The 21,288-nt window shown below is 43.7% G+C and overlaps 2 long non-coding RNA genes across 3 annotated transcripts in view; one reads left to right on the top strand and one right to left on the bottom strand.

Moving 5' to 3' along the window:
* The window catches only part of LOC310753875, a 414,572-nt gene that overhangs the window by 270,573 nt on the left and 122,711 nt on the right, over positions 1–21,288 (bottom strand). The window lies entirely within an intron of this gene.
* Positions 8,368–11,559, top strand: LOC310753688. The gene is made up of 3 exons (XR_014543446.1): positions 8,368–8,795; positions 9,220–9,496; positions 11,340–11,559. It is a non-coding gene; the product is annotated as an uncharacterized lncRNA (long non-coding RNA).

Genomic DNA, 21,288 nt, shown 5'->3' with positions numbered 1-21,288 from the left:
TTTTCTTAGATCTTATTTCAACGACTTCCCCATACCTCCCTTTTCTGCATCCCTGTTTTAAACTTTTCCAGCAACCCCTAATTTCAATTACTTATAATTCACTTTCTTTAATCTTTTTTCTCTTACCCAATTATTTGTCACTGCAATTCTGTTTTACATTACCCATGACATTTTAGCACTCATTAATTTTACAACAGTTCTTAAGGTAAACTTTAAATTTCTTCCAATCTTCTTCCACCGTCTCTTTCCCTTGGTCACGGATTCTGCCAGTCATCTCAGCCAGTCCCATATAGTCTATCACCTTCGTCTGCCCCTCTTCCAGCGTGGGTAGTTCTTGTGTCTTCCAATACTTTGCTAAAAGAACTCTTGCTGCTGTTGTAACATACATAAAGAACGTCCTATCTTTCCTTAACACCAATTGGCCCACCATGCCCAGGAGAAAGGCCTCTGGTTTCTTGTGAAAGGTACACTTAAGTACCTTCTTAATTTCATTATAGATCATTTCCCAGAAGACCTTGATCCTTGGGCACGTCCACCAAAGGTGGTAGAAAGTACCTTCAGTTTCATTACATTTCCAGCATTTATTATTGGGCGTATGATAGATTTTTGCAAGCTTGACTGGGGTCATGTACCACCTATAAATCATTTTCATAATGTTCTCTCTTAAGGCATTACATGCCGTAAACTTTATGCCGGTAGTCCATAACTGTTCCCAGTCAGCAAACATAATGTCATGACCAATGTCTTGTGCCCATTTAATCATAGCTGATTTAACCATCTCATCCTGTGTATTCCATTTCAACAGCAAGTTATACATTCTTGACAAATTCTTAGTATTGGGTTCCAACAATTCTGTTTCTAATTTTGATCTCTCCACCTGGAAACCAATTTTCCTGTCCTGTTTGAAAACTTCATTTATCTGGTAATAATGAAGCCAGTCTCTTACTTTTGACCTGCACTATTTTTTAAGCCATACAGGGATTTTTTCAGCTTACAAACCATTCCCTGTTTTATCTGCACACCATCTGGCGGTGACATGTAAATATTCTCAGTGAGAACTCCACACAAAAATGCAGTATTTACATCATGATGAGAAATGGTCATACCTTCCTCAGCAGCAATTTTCATCAACAGCCTAACACTCTCAAACTTTACTGTTGGTGAATATGTTTCATGATAGTCCTGATCAGGTATTTGAGAAAAACCTCATGCCACTAGTCTGGCTTTGTATCTGACAATTTTTCCATTCTGATCAGCTTTTGTCTTGTAGACCCACCTGCTATCAACACACTTCATGCCTGGTTCTGCTGGAACCAATTCCCAAGTATCATTTTGCTTTAGGGACTTTAACTCGGCTTTCATGGCGTTCAGCCAAGGTTCGGCATCCTTTGCGGATAGATTTTGAACCTCTTTGTAGTTGGCTGGTTCAAAAACCGCATCAGAGTTGCTAGTAACAGCAGCTTTAGCAAACTCTTTGGAGAACCGCTTAGGTGGTATGGCCTTAGTAGTTCTTTCAGATCTACGCAAAACTCTCTGGTCCTCTGGGTCTGGTGTCTCCTCCTCCTCGGGAGAATGACGACCTAATGTAAATGAAGGTGCTGTGTCTGAATCAGTGTCAGACTCTGTAGAGTTTGGTGGTTATAGAGTTAACCTCCTTGTGTTCTGCCCTGGGGGAGGGGCGTCCATCCAATGCTGCACTGTACGTCACGGTTCTTTTTTCTTTGAGAGTTGGTCTCACTTTTCTCCGAGAGCGAAAGGAGAAAGACGCGATGGGTTTAAGCTCTGATGGAATGTGTTGCTTTTGCTTGTAAATAAAGCTTTTAGATAGAAGAAGCCGTGCCTGGACTATTTTCACTCCCTCTTCTCTCACACAAAGACTGCTGCGTCTCTGCTCTGCAATTTGTTTTCCTACCTAGGCTGTTTTTCCTCAGAGTGTGCGCGCAGAAGGAAGCGGCCGGACAGGAGGAAGACATAAATCCTGAAAAGACTCATCTGATCGTTTAAGAGAGGCTTTTGGACTTTGATAATCTGTGTCATCATCAGAATGTATGTTGGCATCAGCATTATGATCAGCAACAACAGAATCTGCCTCTTTCTTAACTGCTTTTGCACCATCATCATCTGAAATGGGATGACATTGAAAAATGCCAACTCTTTCCCATTTTGGATTACAATCCATGCTTCTGGTCAACCTAATCACCTTTGTGTCAGTGATTAACACACAATAGGAACCTTTTTCATAACCCAGAAAAATACCATGTTCACGATGTTTGCTCAATTTGTTGTTCAGCAAAGTGTGCATCCATACCTCTGAACCAAAAATTTTGAAATGTTTTACATATGGCTTCTTTTTGTAAAGCATTTCATATGGGGTGCAATCAATACCGGACTGATATCTACGATTGTACACATAAGAAAAACAGGATAGAGCCTTGACCCAAAAGGGATGGGGTAGGCCCGAATCGTGCGACAGAGTTCTTATACCTTGTTGCAAGGTTTGGTTCACTCGTTCACACAAACCATTTTGCCAGGGAGATCTGGGCATGGCAGTCATGTGCTCTATGCCCTGTTCAGTAAGAAAACTCCTAACTTTTCTGAACAAAGTTCTCCACCCCTGTCAGTAAACAAACAATGTATGTTCTCATTGTGTACATTCCTAAGCCACGCACAAAATTCTTGAAACTTAGGAAAAGCTTCAGATTTCTTTTGCAGCACATAGACCCAAACATATCTTGAATTGGAATCTATCAGCACCATGAAAAAACGTGAGTTGCCTCTAGAGGTCCCACCAAGTCAGCATGTATGACTTCATAAGGTTTCTTGGCTTCTCTCCCAGATTTTACACCTTTGGGAGCTTGCTTAGCCTTATTTTCAGCGCAAGAAACACATTTCATATGGTAAGGACAATTTTTCAATTTCATGCCCTCAGCCATGCTTGGCATTTTAGCTACTGCCTGGAAATGCAAATGACCATAGAGACGGTGGTACTCATGAATACATTGGTCATGCAGCTTCTCATTCTTATCTACAGAAATGTTACAACATGTCTTCTCAGTTGCTTCAGCAGCTGTACCTGTAACAAAAGGCAATTCATATAAACCATTAACACATTTGGCATACAGAATGAGCTTGCCATCTTGACGAATTTCACAACGAGATCCAGCAAAAACCACCTTGAACCCTGGATAATCAAGCTGAGAAACACTCAAAAGATTGTCCTGAAGATGAGGAGCATACAGGACATTCTTAATTGTTGCATTAAGGCTCTTTAAAAACACATTTCCTTGAGCCAAACTTCTGAAAACAGTCCCATCTGCTTGATGAATTGCTTTCTCTTGCTTCTCAAGATGAACAAAGAGATCTTTATATTTACACAAGTGGTTTGTACAGCCAGTGTCTACAACAAAAAATCTCCGTCCACGTTGATTGGAGCAGCGCGAGATCAAAGCCTTTGATGTAGCTGGCACTTGGGGATTTCCTCCCCCTCCCCCTCTGCCTTTGAAGTTGCCCTCCTTCTTTGAAGTTTTTTTACACTGGAAACTCATATGGCCTTGAGCTCCACGTGAAAAACAACGCTGCAATTTTAGAGCTTTAGCAGCATTTTCACTTTCCCCTGCTGGAGACTTAGGCACATTTTCAACAGCATTGTCCCGACTTTCTCTAACAGCCTGTCTGCTATCCCACTCATTCAAGAGCACACTAGACACATAATCTTCTGTTAGCCGGTCAGAAGGCAAGAAATTTGGGCAGCTACTCCGTCGAAAGAATCGTCTATGCTATTTATCACTAACATTGCAAACACAGCCTCTGAAATATTCAGATCTCGCTGAACAAGGTCCTGTCTGAGGCATTTTAATTGGGACAGATGGCTGGGCAAATCACCATCTTTCTTTAATTGCAACCTGCACAGCTTCTTGAAGAAAATCACGCTGGAACCGGCACCTTGTCTCAAATGCATATCTCTCAGTTTATGTGCACAGGCCATGTCTGCTGTTAATTAAAGCAAGACACTTCCCTACGTGCAACACAATAAAGCCTTAGACTCCTTCAGCCACTCTTTCTCCCACTCAGAGCCCAATTAACAGGCAAACAGGGACGCTATCTTCTTTTCTTGGCGGACAGCAACATACCTCCATAAATCAAGCAGCAACAGCTGCATGGAAAACAGCTCAGAAAACAGCTCAGAAAACTCTGCTTCTGGGCACCGCAAATAAATCCAACTTGCAGCTTCTGTTCTGCCGTCCGGCATCAGCGTCAGAAGCCACTGTGTGAGTGTCTGGAGGCGGTTGGAGGATGGATGGCGGCTAACAGATTGAGGTTGAATCCTGACAAGACAGAAGTACTGTTTTTGGGGGACAGGAGGTGGGCAGGTGTGGAGGATTCCCTGGTCCTGAATGGGGTAACTGTGCCCTTGGTGTGCAGCCTAGGAGTCATTTTGGACTCACAGGGGTCCATGGAGGCACAGGTCAAATCTGTGTCCACGGCAGCTGTTTACCAGCTCCACCTGGTACGCAGGCTAAGACCCTGCCTGCCCGCGGACTGTCTCACCAGAGTGGTGCATGCTCTAGTTAACTCCCGCTTGGAGTACTGCAATGCGCTCTACGTGGGGCTACCTTTGAAGGTGACCCGGAAACTAAAACTAATCCAGAACGCGGAAGCTAGACTGGTGACTGGGAGCCGCCGCCGAGACCATATAACACCGGTCTTGAAAGACCTACATTGGCTCCCAGTACGTTTCCGAGCACTATTCAAAGTGTTGGTGCTGACCTTGAAAGCCCTAAACGGCCTCAGTCCAGTATACCTGCTGCAGCCGAGGCTCCTCCTCTTTTCCTCCGCTGCTGCAGCTGACCCGGTTTTTTGACCCGGTTTGTATTTCCTTCCCTGCGGTCTTCTCCCTGGTCTCGGCTCGATTTTTCTTTCCCTCCCACTATGTCTCCTCGTCTACCCATTGTCGGAGGCTCCTGCAGCTCTCTTCCAGCGTTGGGCAGCAGGTCCAGGGGTTTTTCCCCACAGCGCTCTCTCCTTTTTGCTCACAAAGACCTAGGATTACAGCTCTCCTCACAACTGAGGGGATTTGGCTTTGACTTCGTAACGCAGGTAGCTTCAGCACTGCGTGAGGTTGGTGACTTTGGGGGGAGGGCGCCGATCTCGGCTTTTGCTTTAAACTCTTGCGGCTGCGCATCTTGGGCGTCTGAGCGATTGCAGGGACGTTTGTTTAAATTCTGGCAGCTTGCGACCCTTGCGCGTCGGAGCGAACGCGAGATCACCGGCGTTTTTTTAGATAGCTGGCAGCTTGTTTATTGAGCAGAATAGGGCACTTGAGCCATTTTTCCTAAGAAAATAACGTGTAGAGAAGGGGCTGCTTCTTTGCGGACGGGCGATCGCAGGGCTATTCTAGCTGTGTCTGCAAAAGTGTTTACCTGTTGCCTAGGTTACCGCAGCTAGCGGCCGCCATTTTAACTCGACCACGTGGCTGGGGGGGGCCACCCGCCATCTTAGGTGAGGCGTTTGCCCTCTGCGAGGTTATGTGCCTTTGGATATAGAACCTTTCCTTGAATCTTAAGCTGTGTCTTCGCTGCGCAAGGGGTTGCAACATTGTTGTGTATTCAAATAAAGCTGCCACCTTTTTTTGTTATCACAGTCTGCCAAGTAACTCGGACTGCTATTAACTTGCAACTTTGTTAGCCTACTATTCAGCAGCTGCACGCACGCTCATTAAAATTTCTGTGCCGGGGGCTGCTACTTTGTAGCTTCACTGGTAGTATTATTCTGTTGTTTGCGTTAGTACACCGGGGCTTTGCATGGGGAATCGCTACTTTTGCAAACTGCTGGGAGCAAGTGCCTAAAGTGTATAAGTTAGTAAAGTGCTGTGTGCTGTCTCTAAAGTGCGATAGCTGGCAAAATTAATTGGTGCAATTAGCAAACGCTGCTGCTTGCATAGTATTTAGCGCTGCTTTTAAAATTAATTGGAGCAAGTGGCAAACGCTGCAGCTTGCATATTATTTAGCTCTGTTTTTAAATTTAATTGGTGCAATTAGCAAACGCTGCAGCTTGTATGTTATTTAGCGCTGCTCTTAAAAGCCCTAACTCATAAAGGCAATTAAAGGACTTGCTTACACTGCGGTTGGTTCTGGCAATTGAGGACTGCTTTTATTCACAGAGGCAGTTAAGGTGCTTCTTAATTAAACCTTCTTGGATATTCCCTCAATCTTACACGTAGGCTGATAGTGGCTCACTTACTTCTTGTATATCACATAGAGTGTAGGACTGCAGGTTTATAGGTAGTGTGTTTAGTGCGGGATTGCTGCATTTTACCATTGTAATCAAGCGCCTGGCAAAGGGTATATTCATACACAGCCCATTATATTCATGTATATGCTCATTGCATAGTCATCTCATACAACTCAATTCATCCCATTTAGCATGATTCATTACTCATATTGAGTGCATATAACGCGGTAAGATCATGGGATACCCTTTGTCCAAATTGGGTTTCCTGCTGCTGGCGTAGTTACTACTGAACAGTTCGGAACTGGTCTAACCATACTTTTGGTCAGTCAGCCTAGGAAATACTGAACTAGGCTTAGGGGTCTAGTGACACATGCATTATATAAACAAATTCTTAAATTACACAATTAACAAATAAAAATATTATTATTAATAATAAAATAATTAAAACATAATAATAATAAATAAAGAATTAATTAAGTTTTATTTTCATTTAAAACAGTAAATAAATAAATAATAAAAAATCAATAGTAAGTAAGTAAATAAATGAATGAATGAATGAATGATTGGGATTAGGATTAGCTGTGGCATGGTTGCATACTAGTTCTTGCCAGACCAGGTCACCTAGCTAGGTGCTGGTGGTGTACGCTCCTTCCAACATGCCTTCTGGTAAAAAACAACAGGCATCTTTCCGCAAGGGGAACAAGGAAGCCACTCAAACCAATTCACTGGTGCCCGTCATGCCGTGTAACCCGCAAGCATTCGCTCAGTTCTTTGCGGCATTTGAAACCTTTTATAGGCAGTGTCGGCCAGGGGCCATACCACTCCCAGCGCTACCGCCGGCCTCCCAGGATTACATTCCTGACACCCTACCCAGTAATCAGGAACAACCAAGTACCTCTGCCTCTGGTTCGGGCATAGCTCCACCGGGACCCGCCGCTGGGTCACCACGTATAACCCGCTCTCAGTCTGCTCGCTCCCTTGGGTCTAATTCAGGTTCCTCTGGTGGCAGAGCGCCTCCTGAGAGATCCAGCAATACTAATTCTCATCAGGACATAGGTGTGCCCAGTTTCTTTCAGGAATCAGCGCAGCAGCTCACAACGGTGGATGGAGATTCCGGATCATCATACAAGGAGGAACAACAGGGACACCAAGACGACCCCCCGGCCGCTGCCCAGACTGTTGCTGATGCGGAGCAGCAGGGTGGGAAACGGAAGTCCAAGAAGAAACACACTTCAAAAAAAGGCAAGAAAAGCAGGAAGGCGGATTCCGAGGACGAGTCAGGTACCTCTTCTTCCGATTCAGATAGCGAAGCCCCCATGGAGGATTACTGGGGCTTGGGCAAGGATAATTCTGGGCTTCCTTTGTGGGTACATGAAAGGAGGGCTAACTCCCACCGTAAGTCCTTTAACGGGTCCCTGGATTGGAAAGGGGGGGCATTGGTGGAAGACGTAAAAACATCCACCAATGTGTCGGCCGATTTTATATTGGGAAATCATTTATCTAAGAAAAAGAAGACCAAAATACTCAATAGGGACTGCATCGACATATTTACGCTCCTCCCCCCGACAAAAATGACAGGTAAAGGGGAGACAAAACGTATTTATGGGAAGCGGAGATACAGAACCCCGCGGGCGGAGCATACTTTTGAAAATTGGTTAGATGGCTACCAGGTCTTCATGGGGGTAGTTTCCGCAGCTTATCCAAAATGTGCGATGCATCTCATAGCACACATGGCACACATTAGAAGGGCCTTTACGCTAGCAGGGGAGAATGCCGCCTTATCTTATGACGAGGACTTCCGTAGAAACGCGTCACTTCTGCCATCCACTTGCTGGGAACTGAGGGACCAGAACTATTGGATGGATCATGTAGGTCCATATGTGGAGAAGAAATCCCAGGATTCTCCAAAGGTGGGAAAGGTGGAGCCAAAACACCGTCGGCAATGCTGGGATTTCAACAGGGGGGTCTGTTCCCGTCCCACGTGTAAGTATGCACATGAATGCGAAAGGTGCCTCGGTAATCACCCGGGCTCCGCCTGCCCCAAAGGAAAGCAGCCCTTTCGAGGCGGCAGGGGGTACTCTCACCAAGGTCCTAGGGGTACCTCCGGACACCCACGGGGACTTCCGGGAACCTCAGGCTAGCTCACACACCTATCAAATTGCACCCGTTGAAAGCCCTATTAGAACTATACCCCAATAAAATAGCAGCGAGGTACCTTTGGGAAGGGTTTTCCTCAGGCTTTAGAATCCCAGTCTCCTTTCCACCAAACCCGGGCGATCCACCCAACCAAAAATCAGTGAGGGAAATGCCAGAGATAGCCAGAAAGAAAATTCAAAAAGAAATTGCAGCGGGAAGGGTGTCCGGTCCCTTCAGCCAACCCCCTATCGAAGGCTTACACATCTCCCCCCTGGGCATTGTTCCCAAAAACGCCCCTGGGGAATTCTGTATGATTCATAATCTCTCATACCCAAGGGGAGGCTCCGTCAACGATGCCATTCCCCAAGAACTCTGCTCAGTGAAATACGCGTCATTTGACCAAGCGGTTAAACTGATTCATAAATTTGGTAAGGGGGCGCTGCTCGCAAAATGTGATATAGAATCAGCCTTCCGTCTCCTCCCAGTGCACCCTGAGGATTTTCGTTGGTTAGGCTTTAAATTTGAAGGTTCTTACTTTGTTGACAAAGCTATGCCTATGGGCTGTTCAGTGGCTTGTGCAGCCTTCGAAACTTTCAGTACATTCCTGGATTGGGTGCTTCAATTTAAAACCGGCTCCATCGGGGTCTCACATTACCTCGATGACTTTATTCTCATTGTAGCTACAGCACCCCAGTGCACCTCTTTGCTGACGTCATTTATCTCTTTAGCTGAGGAACTCGGAGTCCCATTGGCGGCGGACAAAACCGAGGGGCCCGCCACCAAAATGGTGTACCTAGGCATTGAATTGGATACAATTGCACAGACTTCCAGGTTGCCAAAGGAAAAATCCAGTCTCTATTAGGTCACCTGAATTTCACCTGCCGGGTGGTATCTCCTGGGGCCCCTTTTGCGCCCGCCTAGCTAGATTGTCTGCGGGCCTACGCACTCCTCAGCACAGGGTACGCCTTTCTAAGGCGGTTAAAGCCGACTTAGAAATATGGCTTCATTTCCTGGACAATTATAATGGTATATCTTTGTGGCAAGACACCATGCTGCTTCACGCCGATTTTCAGGTGCAGTCTGATGCCGCAGGTTCGCTAGGATTCGGGGTTTTCTTTAAGGGTCAGTGGTGCGACCAACGCTGACCCCCCGGTTGGCAAGGAAGACCCATCTTGAGGGATCTTACTTTTTTAGAATTCTTTCCCATCGTGGTAGCGGTTCACTTATGGGGAGAGGTATTTAGTAACCACAGGGTGTGTTTCTGGACCGACAATCAGGCAGTAGTAGCGGTCCTGTCGACGCAATCTTCACGATCCCCAAGGGTGGGAAGCCTCCTACGTTCCTTTGTCCTGTTATGTCTTCAGCGTAACATCTATTTTTCTGCCAAGTTTGTGCCAGGCGTTAATAATGACATCATGGATGCTGTCTCGTTTTCAGATGAACCGCTTCCGCTCATTAGCGCCAGAGGCGCGACAATTGCCGCAGCCTTTCCCGGAGCACCTTTGGAGCCTTGGGAACACGAAATTATGAAGGGAGTATTGGCCGCATTGGCGCCATCCACTCTGAGATCATACACAAGGGCGTGGGCGGACTTTCAAAAGTTTTGTAACAGAGGAGGCAACTTGAACATCGCTTCCCCCCTATATCCTTCTTTTCAAAAGCTGTTTACTCCATAGACCCCTGTGCAGACTTCATAGTGTGCAAAGTGCTGGAAGGTTGGCGCAGGCTAGAGCCCCCCAGTAAGGACAATAGGAAACCCATTGCATTCGATATCCTTAGCCAAATTCACAGGAAATTAAGAACCATATGTTGGTCAAAATTCGAAGCTCGATTATTCTCAGCGGCCTTTTCCATTGCATTTTATGGAGCACTTCAGATAGGGGAGGTGGTATGCGAAGGAGGCCAGGAAAAAACTCAGCATGGTATATTGTTGAATGACCTGACCCTCTCGCGCTCAGATTTGATCTTACATGTGCGCAGTTCAAAAACCGACCAACGGGAGAAAGGGGCCCTCATTAGGTTATTACCAACGGGGAAGGAAGGGCCTTGCCCGGTAAAAGATACCAGGCGTTTCCTATACTTGAGACCTAAGTTGCCCGGGCCCCTATTAATTCATAACGATGGTGCTCCTCTGACTGGGCACCAATTTACACGGGTGATGCGTATGGCAATCGCGGCTTGCGGCCTCAACGCTGCAGAGTTTGCAGCCCATTCTTTTAGGATTGGGGCGGCTACTACTGCCGTACACATGGGCCTCTCAGCGGAAAGACTTAAGGACATGGGGCACTGGAAATCCGATGCTTACAAGACCTATGTTAGAAAGACTCAATGATTGTGGCCGCACTCCTGATCTTTCCATGTCATTTCATTCCCCTTCTAGGAGACACGAGAATTCGGATATGGATCATGGGCCACAGTATCGTGCATTGGGCTGCAAAGCGGGCTGCCATGACGGGCTTAGGGCTAAGACTCGGCTTGCCGCCAAGCACAGATGTGATATGGATGGCACGGAGAGGGATGCGATGGGCCGAGTTCATGCCGATCATTAAGAACAGAGTGGCAATTGAGGGCCCTCCAGACGCTTTGGTGATACAGCTTGGGGGAAACGATCTTGCTTATCATAAAACTATTGATCTGCAATAGAATATATTCAGCGACTTTGAGGAGCTACTCACCTCTTACCCCAAGCATTAGCATTCTGTGGTCATCCTTACTAGAAAGGCGCACATGGAGAGATTGTCGCTCCCCTGCTGCGGTGAATAGAGCCCGAAAGATCTTGCAACGTACTGTGGCACGTAGAGTGGCGGCTCTGGGGGGACGAGTCATTGACCATCCTGAGATCCAGTACACCAAGGTGGCCCTCTACAGAGATGATGGCGTACATCTTTCCGATGCGGGAAATGATGTTTGGTTGAGCGATATTATATCAGGGATTAGGGATTGGTTACAGGTTTGAGGGTATTGGTGGTGAGCCTGGGCTTGAGTGGCGGTTAGGCATTGGTAGGGGTACTGTCCTATTGTTATGCAAATGAAGGGGGAAGGAGCGCCATCACCTTCCCCCAAGCAAGGGTAGTCCGGTAAAGGATTCTGGGGGGCGTGGCCTTGTCCTAAGCCTAAGGAGGTGTGGGCCCATGGCACGCCCCCACGCGGTGATGCCCGGGGGAGGTCCTAGTTGACGTGCCTCAGCAGGACTCCTCCTGGTGATTAATCTGGTGATTAACCCTTCCGGCCTCGACTTCCGGGTTAGTGCCAACTACGAATGGCGGAGTTCCTCCGACTGGAGGAACGGGCTCTGTGGAAATTGGGTCTTCCCGTCCTGGCGAAGGCGGGGACCCGCTAGAAATCCCAGGCGGAGAAGCCTGGGAACGTGGGGTTCAGCAGAGCACCAAGAGCGCCTCCCCTACTCGCGAGGAAACCCCTTTTCGGGGCTCCGGAGTGAAGTGGGGTGAGCAGCGCGGTGCTGCGAACCGATCGCTATTTCCACGGAGGGAAGCCGCATAGCCATCGCCGGAGAGCGCTGACATTTTCCTGATGACAATTGGACTCAAAATCAAGTACCCGTGAGTAAAAACGGAAAATTGGATCAAGAAATCTGTAAAATTTGTGAATTAGGCAACGAAGCGGGAAGGTTTAAACAGGAAGTCCGCCTTCCGCTTTTTGTATATAGACTGAAGCAAAGACCTTGCAATCTAATAGCCTGGAAAACTGTTTTAAAGTTGGAAATTTCCTGCATCCACAACCAATAAAACCCCCTTGGAAGCAGGAGAAAAGGGGGGGGGGATTTGACTGTTTAATCCTGCAGGAGGAGAGTAAAGGAATTTAAGTTTCCATCGTCCCAAACCTGGGGACGGGGTGTCTGGACAGAAATTGTTTGAGACGTCCATTGATTGAAAGTGGAGCATTTTGACAGATAGTTTAAAAAAAAAGAGAGAAACAAATTAACTTCAACGCTACTTTCTGCATTTCTGCATTTTAAAGAAACAAAGTATTTGAAAACCGAAAGTAATCTCCTTTGTTGGATACATTTTTAAAAAATGGATACAAATAGAAATTGTGTCCCCTAGGGGGAGCCTGTCAGTTTGTTGTTGCAGCTTACTTGGAGACCTTACAGCTGCGAGATTTGGATCGTGGGACCAGCTGTTTGACCTTGAACAGAAATGTGTTGGAAGGAAGGTTTGGTGTCTGCCCTTGGCATGACAAATGCTTTGCTGGAGCAGCTGCATGAGAAAATGAACTTGATGAATGAAAAGTTGGACTTGATGAATGCTGTAGCCAGTGAATATGATTTAACAGGAAATAAGGATAAAGAAGCTATACAGCGACCAATTCAGGAATCTGGTTTGACAGGGCAAGTCCAAGGGCAGATGAGGAAGGAAGAGGCTGCGATTACACCTCAAACAACACAAATGGAGAGATCCAAAGTCCTGCAGGAGCAAAAGCCACTGCATTGGAAGATTGAACTTGGAGAGTGTCTGAAAGTTTTTGGAGTTAAGGAAGCTCTTAACTCTAGTGGGACTATGAAACAGGTGGATGACTATCTTTTGGATAACTATTTTTTGGATTACAAAGATGATGACGGGGAGTGGGACTGTGGGGAATGGGCTAGTCTGATGAAGGAAAATGGAAATTATTACCGGAAGGAATCCCCCGGAGACCCACTCCCCAAAGAGAAAGGGGAGAAACTACGAAAGAAACCAACAAAAGACAAAGAAGTGCGTAAGCACAAACAAGAACAAGAAAATCTGCAGAAGGGGCCTAGAAGAGACTTAAGGGCCTCGGACATAAGATCACCAGATTGATGGACTGGATGTAATGGTCAGAAAGGACTGACATAACCCGAGACCATCTAATTTTGGATAAAAATTAGAGATATTAAGAAAAATTTCTTTTTATTTTTGGAATTAGTGCAACATTAATGAAATATCAGGGAACATGCTGGAAAGGAACTAAATTGGCTTTAGTAAAAAAGATTTAAGGAGTTATGTATGAATATGGTTTAAATTTTGAAATTTTAAGGTTTTTACAAGATAAGATAAGGCTAAAGAAATTAAGGTAAATTGAATAACAGAATATATTAAAAGATGGAAAGGATATGTTGAATTAATAAATAAGATAGATTGTTAAGATAAATTATTTAAATTAAATCAAATTAAATTAAAATTGAGAAATATGGGAAGAATTTGCTGGAATAATGAATTAAATTAGAATACAAAAAGGGAGGTGTGAGGAGGTTCAAGAAATAAGCAAATGAAAAGATGCAATTCGAGATTTGTATTTTTCTTCTTTTTTAGTTTTTTCTTTTTATTGTATTTTTTGTTGTTGTATTTTTCTTTTTTTTTTCTTTTTTCATACTTATGTATTCATGAAACCTTGAATAAATATCATTAAAAAAAATAAAAAAATAACCCTTCCGGCCTCTAGCCGGTTAGTAGTTAGGACCAATGCCTAAGCCAATACCGCTCAATTCCTGTAATCAATAAAGTTGTGGCCTAATTTGACCCATTAACCTGAATTCTTGTGTCTTGTGTCTTTTTTTCCTCGGGGGGAGGGGGGAACTCGCCACACAAAGCCACTTCCGCGATAAACAAGGAGGTGAGGTTGCGGGCGGCACGCCCCTTCCCCACATTCACGGGGGTTGGCTCCAGCCCCCGCAATACCTAAGGGAATCCCCGCCCGTGTCATACCCCGGGCCAGCCAATCGGCTGGCTCTGGGGGCGGGGCCTCGGCTATTTAAACCTGCTGCAGCCGAGGCTCCTCCTCTTTTCCTCCGCTCACACAGGACCTTCACCGCCTTCACTGGTTCTGATTTGAAAGAGAGGTAGAGGGACTTCCGGAGGCGGCGCCATCGGTAATGGCGGATTCCCTCCAGTTGTGAGGGGATTACTCCATGGAAATCGGGTCTAACCGTGACGGCGACGCGGGGACCCTTTAGGAAACTACAGGCGGGAGAAGCCTGTGTTCATGGGACTCAGCAGGCACCTTTAGCGCCCCCCTAACTGCGAAGGAACCCCGTAAGGGGTCCCGTAGCGAAACGGGGAGAAAGGCGTGGTGCTGAGAGCCAACTGCTTCTTCCGTGGAGCGAAGCCGCACAGCCGTTGCCAGAGAGCGCTGACCTTTTTCCTGGGACAATTCGGCTAACAAACAACTACCCGTGAGTAGGTCAAGTTCAAAGACCCGGGGATTCAAGAAAAAGAGGATTAATTTGGCACTGAAACGGGAAGACGCAAACAGGAAGTCCGCCTTCCTTTCTGTATATAGATCAAAGCAAAGACTGATTAAGCTAACGCTGGAGAGTGGGGTTTAAAAAGGACTTAAATCCTAACGTCAAATTAAAAGATTTCCCTCCTTGAATTGCAGGAGAGGGGAGGGAAGAGGAGAAAATATATGTTGCCTGCAAGAAAAGTGGAGGAAAAAGGAGTAAAAGACCACCACTTAATCCTTGGGAACGGACTGCCAGACTAATAAATTGCTGTACTGAGAATCGCACTATTTATGGACAATGTTACTTTGTGACAGTTAACTCTGCAAGTGAGACACTTTTACTCTGAGGATTACTTTGAATTTGGAACTGTTGCTTTTCTCTTTTGTAAAGGGGGGACTTTGGAAAATCGGAAGAGAGACCTTATTGTAACACTATTGATCGCTACTGTGTCCCCCTAGAGGAACTTTGAAATTGTTGCAACTAGCCAGGGGATTTTCCACTCTCAACTGGCCTGGGCAAATTTCATAGCAAAACAAGTTTTGATCGTGGGATTGACCTTGACTTCCAGATTCCTAGATAAAGTGGTATGGCAGACTTGCTTCAGGAAAAGACAACAAGATTGGGAAAGGTTAGACAGCAGCAAACTAGTGTAACGCAGCAGCGTAGAGCATCCGTATCTGCCTCTGCATCTGTATCTGCCCCTTCTGCATCACAAGGAAAAGACTCTGTACAAGGGAAAGATCCTGCACAAGTTGGGCCTAAAGGAATGGCTACTGAAGAGGGATTCACTTCAGTATTAAATAAAATTTTTGAAAGTTTGGAAAAATTAAGTAACCAAGTCACTGAAGCGACTACTAAAATTGACCAAAATACTACTAGCATTAACAATTTGGGGCAGAAGGTGAACTCAAATACAGAAGCTATTGAAAGACTGTTGCAAGAATCCGCTTCGAACCAAAAGGCAGTTGAGGAAGTAAAGGAAAAAGTGCTGGCAGTAGAGGAAAAGATTCCACCTATATGCAAAGAGCTTAAGGACCACCGGTCGCTTCTGTCTATGATTGAACTTAAGGAAAAACAGATTAACCTGAAAATCAGGGCGGTCCCTGAATTGGAAAAAGACAGTTTGAGTGACTTTCTTACGAAGGAATTTGCAGAATTTTGGAATTTGGATGCTAAGCAAGACTTCAAGATAGTAACTGCTTTTAGACTTGGAAGAGGAGGGAGAAAGAACAGAGCGAGAGACTGTTTGGTTACCCTTCGAACGAAAGAAGAGAGAGACAAAATATTGAGCCTGCACTTCCAGAAGACCTTGGAAATACATCAGTCAAGAGTGGAGATATTCAAGGATATTCCGAAATACTTATTGGATCTTAGAACTAACTACGGAGATTTGGTAGCCTTGCTGAGAAGTAACAGAATTGCTTTCAGGTGGGAATTCCCTCAAGGCCTATCCTTTACCTTTAAAGGGAAAAAGTTCAAAATAAGATCAGTGGAAGACAAGGAAAAACTCCTGAGAGATTACGAAGAAGACCTGCAAAAAGAAGCTCTAGAAGGGCTAAGAGCTTTAAAACCAGGAGTACTAGACATAGTACCACTATCTTCGGGACTGGACAAATTAGAAAAAGTGATACCACCGTCGGAACAAGAGGAATTACTGGGAGCAGTTGGAGGAAAGTAGAATAAATACACCATGTCTCTGCAATTACTAAGTTGGAACATTCATGGACTTAACTCCCTGGAGAAGAGGAGGAAAGTTTTTCATTTACTGAAAAAGGAACAATTGGACTTAATTTGTTTACAGGAAACACATGTGATAAGGCTACACAGGAAAGTATTGATTAATAAAAGATTGGGACAAGAGTTTATTTCATCGGATAAGGTTAAAAAGAGAGGAGTTGTAATTTACGCCAAAGAGAGCCTGTCACCGAAATTTGTTTTTAAAGATGATCAAGGAAGATTTGTGGCAATCGAAATTCAATCACAAGGAGAAAAAATTTTAATAATAGGAGTTTATGCACCAAATGAGGGGAAATCTGAATTTTTTAAGAAATTGCACGAGACATTGTTAGATTACATGGATCACAACATCATTATGATGGGAGATATGAATGGAGTGGTATCTACAAATATGGACAAGTCGCAGAGACAGATTGTAACTAAAGATGGCAGACTACCAAAAACCTTTTTTGAACTGACTGACAATATGGACTTGATTGACATTTGGAGAATTAAGAACCCCCTAGGAAGAGAGGGAACATTCTTCTCTGAAGCCAAAATGACATGGACAAGAATTGACCAAATATGGATAACTAGAGGACTGGCACCTAAGACTCGAAAAGTGGAAATTTGCCCTAAAACTTGCTCCGACCATAATGCTGTGAAAATGGAGATGAAGCTAACACCAAGCGGTTCCTTCAGATGGAGGATGAATGACACCTTATTTAGAGATCAAGAGGTTATCAAGAAGGCCCAAAAAACCTTGAGAGACTATTTTGAGATAAATTTGAACACTACTACGGAAAAAAGAATAATCTGGGACGCAAGTAAAGCAGTTATGAGGGGGTTTCTGATTCAACAGAATACAATAAAGAAGAGAGCCCAAAATGGAAAAAAAGATAAAATTCTGGAAAAAATAAAGGAGGGTGAGAAGAAACTAAGAGCGAAACCAAAGTCACAAGAGATTCTGAGAGATATAAAGTTATACCAAGTGCAATATATGAAGATGATGAACCAGGAAATTGAATGGAAAATCAAACAAATGAGACAAAAGACATTTGAATCGGCTAATAAATGTGGAAAATTGCTAGCTTGGCAAATGAAAAAAAGACAAAAGCTCAATACTATCACTAATTTGGAAGTGGAAGGAAAGAACATTCAGAATCCAGTGGAAATTAGAAAATGCTTCCAGAGGTATTTTAAAGAGCTATATACACAAGGGCCACAGAAAGAGTTTGATATAGACCGATTTTTAAAAACAAATGGATTACAAAAAATCTCTCAAGAAAATAAGATAATGCTGAATTATAAAATCACAGAACAGGAGATAGAAGGTGCCATTCAGAATATGTAGTTGGGTAAATCTCCAGGGCCGGATGGCTTAACCTCAAAATATTATAGATCTTTGAAAGATTGGTTAATTCAGCCACTGAAGGAGGTCTGTAATGAAATTTTGGAGGGGAAAAAAGCGCAAGAGTCGTGGAAGGAAGCCTACATTACACTTATACCGAAAACGGAGTCTGAGAAGACACAACTTAAGAACTACCACCCCATATCCCTGCTTAATGTGGATTACAAAATTTTTGCTGATATTTTGGCTAATAGATTAAAAAAAGTATTAGTGGAAGAGATACATAAGGACCAAGCTGGCTTTCTTCCAGGTAGACACTTGTCTGACAATACGAGGAACATAATTAACATATTGGAGAAGTTGCAAGTGAACATTAATACTAAAGCAGTTTTAATTTTTATAGATGCGGAGAAAGCCTTTGACAATATTTCTTGGAATTTCATGAAGAAAAATCTTCGGGGGATGGGGGTGGGTCAAGGGTTTGAAAATGGTATAAGTGCAATTTACTCAGAACAAAAGGCTGAGCTAATAGTTAATAATGTGATGACAGAGGAATTTAAGATAGAGAAAGGGACACGACAAGGCTGCCCAATTTCCCCATTGCTCTTTATTTCGGTCCTGGAGGTTCTGTTAAATATGATTAGAAGGGACCGTCTGATTCAGGGTATTCAGGTCGGAGCCAAACAATATAAATTGAAAGCTTTTGCAGATGACCTAGTTTTGACGTTACAGGAGCCAGAATCTAGTACGAAAAGTGTATTAGAACTGATTCAAGAATTTGATCATGTGGCAGGATTTAAATTGAACAAGTCAAAAACTAAAGTACTTGAGAAAAATTTAACACCGATTGAGAAAGAGAGGTTTCAGAAGGAGACTGGTTTAACATTAGCTAAGAAAGTAAAATATTTGGGGGTTAATATGACTTCTAAGAACTTAAACTTATTTAAAGATAACTATGAGAAATGTTGGACAGAAGTGAAAAAAGACTTAGAAATATGGTCAAATTTGAAGCTTTCCTTGTTGGATTGAATTGCAGCTATAAAGATGAATGTATTGCCAAAAATGTTATTTCTGTTTCAATCATTGCAAATTTTGGACAGGATGGACTGTTTCAAGAAGTGGCAGAGAGATATTTCTAGATTTGTCTGGCAGGGCAAGAAGCCCAGAATAAAATTTAAAATACTAACTGATGCAAAGGAAAGAGGCGGATTTGCCCTGCCAGACCTTAAACTTTACTATGAATCAGCAGCATTCTGCTGGTTGAAAGACTGGCTGCTTCTTGAGAACACGGACATTTTGGACTTAGAATGTTTTAACAACATTTTTGGATGGCATGCATATTTGTGGTACGACAAGGTTAAAGCACATAAAGCATTTAAAAACCATATTGTCAGGAAAGCATTGTTCAATGTCTGGATAAGATACAAAGACTTATTGGAAAATAAAACCCCAAGGTGGTTGTCACCAATGGAAGCGAAGGCTCAGAAAAAGCTCAATATGGAGGCCAAATGGCCGAAATATTGGGAAATTTTGGGACAAGAAGGAGATAAACTGAAATTGCAGAGTTTTGAGAAATTAAAAGATAAAGTGCGAGACTGGCTTCATTATTATCAAATAAGAGAGGCCTATAATTTGGACAAAAAAATTGGCTTCCAGGTGGAAAAATCAAAATTGGAAACAGAATTGTTAGATCCCAAAACTAAGATACTTTCAAGAATGTATAACTTGCTGTTGAAATGGAATACGCAGGATGAAACGGTTAAATCTGCTATGATTAAATGGGCACAAGATATTGGTCATAACATTATGTTTGCGGACTGGGAACAGTTGTGGACCACCGGTATGAAATTTACGGCATGTAATGCCTTAAGAGAGAATATTATGAAAATGATATACAGGTGGTACATGACACCAGTCAAGCTTGCAAAAATATATCATTTGCCCGATAACAAATGCTGGAAATGTAAAGAAAATGAAGGTACATTCTTTCACCTTTGGTGGACGTGCCCAAAGATTAAGGCTTTCTGGGAGATGATCTATAATGAAATGAAAAAGGTACTTAAATATACCTTCCTGAAGAAACCAGAGGCCTTTCTCCTGGGCATAGTCAGCCCATTGGTGCCAAAGAAGGACAGAACTTTCTTTATGTATGCAACAACAGCAGCAAGAATACTCATTGCAAAGTATTGGAAGACACAAGATTTACCCACCCTGGAAGAGTGGCAGATGAAGGTGATGGACTATATGGAATTAGCGGAAATGACTGGCAGAATCCGAGACCTGGGAGAGGAGTTGGTGGAAGAAGACTGGAAGAAATTTAAAGACTATCTTCAGAAACACTGTAAAATTAATGAATGTTAAAAATGATGTTGGATTGAAAATAAGTGGCATTAGCAACAAAGTTATGAGAATATGCAAAAATGAATTGATAAAGGATGAAAATATAGAGGTACAATATGTTAAGATATAGAGTTAAGATAAACGAAAGAGGGTAAGGATTTGCATACTTGATTACTTAAGTGGGAATACAAAAAGGGGAGGTGTGAGGAGGTCAAAGAAACAAGCTAACGAATTTAAAGTTATAAAAAATGGATTTGTTTTTACTTCTTTTTTATCTATCTGTGTTTTTTTTGTATGTTGTATTTTTATTTTTATTTTTTATTTTTTATGAATTTTTGTATTTTTATTTTTATTTTTTATTTTTTATAAATTTTTGTATGTTTTTGTTTTTTTATCTTTTTCTTTTACTATGTTTCTCTTTGTATTTTCTAAACCTATGTTTTTGTAAAATCTCAATAAATATTTTATTAAAAAAAATGAAAGAGAGGTAGAGCTGGGTGTCATCTGCATACTGATGAACACCTAGCCCAAACCCCCTGATGATCTATCCCAGCGGCTTCATAGAGATATTAAAAAGCATGGGGGAGAGGACGGAACCCTGAGGCACCCCACAAGTGAGAGCCCAGGGGTCTGAACACTCATCCCCCAACACCACTTTCTGGACACGGCCCAGGAGAAAGAAGCGGAACCACCGTATAACAGTGCCCCCAGCTCCCAGCCCCTCTAGACGGTCCAGAAGGATGTTATGGTCGATGGTGTCAAAGGCCGCTGAGAGATCCAGCAGAACTAGGAAACAGCTCTCACCTTTGTCCCTAGCCCGCCAGAGATCATCAACCAGCGCGACCAAGGCAGTTTCAGTCCCATGGCGAGGCCTGAATCCCGATTGGAAGGGATCCAAATGGTCCGCATCCTCCAGGCATGCTTGGAGTTGTTCAGCAACCACGCGCTCAATCACCTTGCCCAAGAATGGAAGATTTGAAACTGGGCGATAATTGGCCATATTGGCCGGGTCTAAATATGTTTTTTAAAGAAACGGTTTAATGACTGCAGAATGCTGCTACATGTAAGATATCAGGTGCAGTAAAAGAGCCAGGATGCTTCCTTGGATATTTGATCATGGTCCATACTGGAGATTGAACTCCTTTTTGTGTCTCTCCTCCTGCTGTAGGTCCGAGGGCGGCTTCCAAAGAAGCTACTGGGTAAGTTTGTTTTACTTAAAGTCTTTGCAAAAGAGGTGGACAATATCGACGCTGCTTCCGTGCAGTCGCTTTGACTGTGAGCCCGATCAAGATGCACAACAGTGCACTGCCAC

This window comes from Podarcis filfolensis (genome assembly GCF_964270895.1).
Source record: "Podarcis filfolensis genome assembly, chromosome: W".
NCBI lineage: Eukaryota > Metazoa > Chordata > Lepidosauria > Squamata > Lacertidae > Podarcis > Podarcis filfolensis.
Note: the sequence above shows the minus strand (reverse complement) of the source record. Positions and strands in the feature narration are given on the sequence as shown.